Source organism: Microcebus murinus, chromosome 17, assembly GCF_040939455.1.
Source record: "Microcebus murinus isolate Inina chromosome 17, M.murinus_Inina_mat1.0, whole genome shotgun sequence".
Classification (NCBI taxonomy): domain Eukaryota; kingdom Metazoa; phylum Chordata; class Mammalia; order Primates; family Cheirogaleidae; genus Microcebus; species Microcebus murinus.
In genome coordinates this window covers 37,936,649-37,942,327 of record NC_134120.1, presented here as the reverse complement: position 1 = coordinate 37,942,327, position 5,679 = coordinate 37,936,649, and positions in this window count along the sequence as shown.

The window sequence follows — 5,679 nt, the reverse complement described above, 5'->3', positions numbered from 1 at the left end:
GATCTCTTCCTGCATCCCTAAACAAGAGCAAAGGAAGGATGGGGAGCAGTTGCCTTCCTGTAGCCAAAGCCCCCGCATAGAAACGTGAGCTCAGAAACAATAGTTATATCTAACAGCTGCTCTTTAAATAATAGTATCATTACAGTAAATTTTGATATCTGTTAAGGCAGGATCCTTCAACATTCTTCTTAATTATTCTTTTATTAGCTTTTAGGGACAGTTTTTCTTCCATATAGACTTTTAGATATTTTTAATCCTCTCCTACCTCTATCCCCCACTTAGATTATGGGTCAAGTCTTAGAATAGCTTTAAGCTTTTTTTATTTTTTTTGAGGAATTGGTATTTTATAATAGAATTTTTTTCATCTGGGAACATAATAATGTCTTTCTATTTTCTTTGATCTTATTTTACGCAGACATTAATATTCTTCTGTGCATTCTTAAGGCAGTTACTTCCAAATATTTTACAATTTTTAATTGAGATTGGGAATGAATTCTTTTTATCAGATCACTTTGTAGCTCCTTAAGACTGGGATAAATAAAAGTTACTGATTTTTACATTCACTCTATTAAAATCTACCTTAAAATTCTAAGAAAAGTGCTATATGCAAATGTATGATAATAAATTAGAAAACACTGGAAGAGATAAATAATTTCCTACCAAAATATAAATTATCAAAATGTAGCCCCCCAAAAAGAAGGAAACCTTAATAGATCAAGTGAATGTTGGGGAGCTTCAGTTTAGTAAAAATAGCTGGAGATCAAATTTCATGAGGTCAAAGCACTTCCTACACATGAAGTCTGACCAACCCAATTCTGCATAAATTGCATCACTTCAAAGTCCAAAGTAATAAAAAGGTGTTTTGAGAATCTGTCAATCCTGACTTCACACTGGAGAATTAAGATTAACGTTAAGTCACCATGTTGCACAGGTTGAGCAACATGCGCAAACACCCATTAAATTGGCCGTGTCTAACACATTGAAAACAAAGCCTAGACTGACTCTTGGACATGCTGTGCTAATGAAGGAGAACAGAGGGAGGTGGAGTTTTCTCTACCTTTAATCTCTCTTTAGGTGCACTTTCCAGAAAAAGGCCCGATGTGTTTTCAGCACTGCTAGCCTTGGATCAAAAACTCATGCTGCAAAGATTGTGCTTTGAAAAACACATCTAGAGTTCAGACTAAATGAACCCATAGGAATCTTGAGACGTTTCAATAAGAGAAAGTAAACTGAAATGATGTTCAAAAGAAGTTAATGAGAAACAATATAGAAAAAAATTCTATAGGCTAAAAAACATTTTACTGTCAGACAGATTTACTAACATATTCAGGTGACTAATAGATTCTAATCCTCTTCCTAATGTCGGTGAATAGAATAATGGTGTTTATTCAACGGAAGGCTACTTAGACATGTCCAAAACTGCAGAAGAAACATGTTCATGTGTTTGAACTAGAAGTTCAATGCTTTCCTAAGCGCTAGGTGAATACAAAACAGATTCGCATGAGATGAAAGTAGTGTTCTACTCCCTGAAAATCAGCAGCAACAAAATACATGCGAAATTTTTGTTCTCTCTCTGATTAATCTTTTCCAGAGGTTTTATAGTTCCTCATTAGGACACTCATACTAAAACATAGAGTACAATAAGTTGTACAAGTTTTACAGGTTTGACAAACTTTCTTGGAACTTACTAATCACAAAAGTGTCAGCCTACGATGCCTCAGTAGGTAAGAGGCCCGTAATACGTGAGTCTTTGGTAGAAAAATGTGCTGACCCTAAGGAATAAAGAGAGGCAGCCTCTTCGTTTTAAGGCATCCTCCATCCCCACCATGCCAGACCTGCAGTCATTCCTGAAATCCGTGTAAGTAACTTTTTCTTAGCGTTCCATGCTGTTTTCAGATTCCATCCTTCTACAGATTGGCATCTGTGACAAAGCAGGAAACCCATGCAACCTAGATTAAAACAATTATAAAAGAAAAATCATCCTCCTTGAGAATTACCAATTACAAGACTGGTACAATTTGATTGCTAGAAAAACAAAAGTAACAGGTCCCACGATACTTAAAGGTAGTTGAGGACTTCGGTGAAATGTGTTCTTTGTCATCACAAGGAAGATCTAAAATGTACAAATGAAGGGGACATAACATCACCAGAGAGTGTAGCAAACAATTTGACTTTGCATATCTGGTTCTCATGTCTTTTCGTATCATATTGTCATGTCACCTGAGATGATGGAAAGATTAGGACGGTGTTGGGGCCAGGAGGGATAGCAGGTCTCCTGGATCTAAGAACCAGAAGTTGTTTAGTTCTGAGTCTGTATCTTAGATTGATATGCTCAGGATCTTAACCTTATTTTAATTTCTTATAGTCTAATAAATTATTAACATTTAAATCTCTTAATAGAACTAAAATATATCTTTTTCACAAGAGTACTAATTTCTAATTACAGAAGCAGAAAAGAATGACCTATGACAAGCTTTATGTAAATTCGTACAGCCTTTCAGAGGACAATCTATTAGAAATTTGAACTGTATGTTCCCTTTGATCTAACAGATATACTCGCACAGATATTTTTGAAAATATTTTCATTTATTCCCTTTGCAAAGTTGTGGGAATATTCTAGTAGTAAATGGAATAGACATGATCCCTCAGTCATGTGAGCCAAGAAATAAATTACATCATGGGTACTAAGTACTATACAGGAAACAAATTGGAATGAATGGTAAAAAATAATAGTAATAACAATAATGGGATGAGGATGCCCAAGCGTTGGAAGTGAAGACCTCCCTGAGAAGGTCTCATTAGCTACCATGCTGGGAGGGGGTGGGGATTACTGAGTGACAACCTGGGGCAGAAAGAGCTTAGGGTTTGGGAAGAACAAAGGAAGGTGCGTGCAAGAGAGAGGGAGTGTGTGGGGTGGCTGAAGAAGAAAGTGGGGAATGGATCAGGCAGTTCCCTGTGAACCATGACAGACAGTTTCGATTCTGTTCCAAGCACACTGGAAGCCGTGATCTTTTTAAAAATAGCACTGAGGCTGCTGAGTAAGGGTGACAGTGAACTGGGCAAGACACAGGAAAGAAGCAAGAGTTCTTTATGTTTGGGAGAAGTAAAGAAGGGAGAACCTTCTAGTGTTTTCTGGAGAGCAGTTGTGTTATTACTCTCTGGAAAATGGCTTTGGAAACCTAAGCCCAACGTGAAACTGGCTGGCTGTTACTGAAGTGGCTGAAATACGCCCCTACGTGAGAGACATTCGGAATTTGGCTAGCGAGCCAGCTCAGAGAAGGAGGGAACTAGATGGATTCGACATACATTTTGTAGGTAGGTCCATCCTTCTCTGTTTTACCTCCAACAAACAAGACCAAAGAAAAGCTTTTCCTAAAAGAAACATTTTGTTGAAGTGAGCGAGCATATTGGTTAATTAGGAAAATCCTCATTAATACTTTTCATGACCTTACGAAAATACTCCCACAAATAAGCAATTACCCAATCAGACTAAATCAGAACAAAAAGAAGTTGACCCTGGTCCACAGCATAAGTGAAATTTTTAAAAAGTTACATTGATCCATCTTTACCCTTCTGAAGTCTGGGTTTGAATCAGTATAATAAAAATTATGCAAATCTTTTGAAAGAAATAATTCCAGGAATCACAGAAGCATGGTGAACCTTGTTAGATATCATCTAACAGGAAATCAGGTCAACATGTCCGTTTACTAATTATTAAAGTGCAAACTGTTCTCTACACATGCACAATCATTGCATTTTCTGACATTTCTGGATGCCTTCAGGTGATGATTCTTATGGAAGAGGTAGGCATATGATTTCCATTACCTTGAAAAACAGAAAGTGATGGATCAATACTTTTGCAGGCCATTTCAGGCTTGTCTGTATGATTTTGTTAATGCATGGAACTGATATCTCAATTCATGAATTTGTGGACATTCGGGAACAATTAAATATCAAAAAGGAGTAATGTCTGATATATTACATGTAGGATATATTACATACATGTTTCCAGTCAAAACAAACAAAAGGCAGTGAAGGCTTGCCAGGGGAGGCAAAGTTTAATTAACATTCTCTACTCAATGGACGACAGAACTGCTGTAGATAATGAGCATTAGGAACATCATGGAATCCTCTGAAGACACTGCCCGTTTGAATATTCATTCTTAATGCTTCACTCCTCATGCCACAGCATGACATGATTCAAATTCCCGCAAAGAGAGAAACAGTTTCTTTAGCTTTTTAAACCTATGATGTGCTGTACCTACTTTCCAACTCTTACATTAATATTTGCAACATGATGCATTAATTGAAGCACAATATACACATGCATTGAAATTCCCTTTTAATGATTCTGGCAATTATTGTTAATTCTTATTTTTATTTCAGCCTCTTGAGTAAGAGCTAGTTTCAAGTTGTGCTTAGTTTTCCAAAGCCATTATCCAGACAGTTATAAGCCAACCACGCACCAGAAAGCACTGGAAAGTTCTCCCTTCTTTCCTTCTCCCAAACATAAATGAAAAAGCACTGCTCGGTCCAGAAGGCACAATGCAAGCACACCACCCAGCAGGAGTACCTTTCAGATTACAGTCCTACCACCGTGTAAATGTGACCCCAATACTAGGATGCTTTATTTCCTCACAGTCCCGGATCTTCCAAAGAAAAGGAAGCGTTGGTTAAAACACTGTCAAGGGCATATGGAAAGAGTAGAGAGCCCCATCTGCCTATGGAGAGCACGGTGAGATTTGTCGTTGCTTTCTATAATCCTCCTTGTCTAGGATGTAGATGGAGCCAGTGTGCACCAGGCCAGGTATGCCACATGCCACCCTTATCAAGGGTGCCCACACGCTTCATATACCACCCGACCAAGAATCCTCAGATGGTATTTCACTATATGAAAACGAGATACTGGTGAAGTCCTTAATCTACATCCAGGTAAGGAAAGAGTAGAATAATTACCATTTTTAAGCCTGATTAATTAAAATTGTCAACAAACTGGAGTTTTAGGAAAGGCAAATCAGAATAAAAGGAACCACATCTAGAATTTACTCCATGATGGAATTAAATGGCTATGCTTACAAACTTTAATTCCCGGCTACCATTTTTAAAAATTTTCTTTGTTTTTAGCACAATAATACTCTGGAGAATTACAATATATTAAATGATGGGGAAGGAAACATTGAAAGTTTATTAAGTTTGTCCTTTTTTCCCTGCCCCAAAGTTTAGAATGTTATTCATAAAGGCTAGCTTTCCTCACATTATTTATTTATTTATTTTTGAGGCAGAGTCTCACTCTGTCACCCCAGCTAGAGTGCCATGGCATCAGCCTAACTCACAGAAACCTCAAATTCCTGGGCTCAAGCAATCCTCCTGCCTCAGCCTCCCGAGTAGCTGGGACTATAGGCATATGCCACCATGCCTGGCTAATTTTTTCTATGTATTTTTAGTTGACCAATTAATTTCTTTCTATTTTTAGTAGAGATGGGGTCTTGCTCTTGCTCAGGCTGGTTTCGAACTCCTGACCTTGAGCGATCCACCCATCTCGGCCTCCCAGAGTGCTAGGATTACAGGCATGAGCCACCACACCCAGCCTCCTCACGTTATTTTTTTAAATAATCTTTTTAAATTATAAAACCAATGCATTCTCACTACAAAATTAGAAAATCTATAAAGGCGTTATGA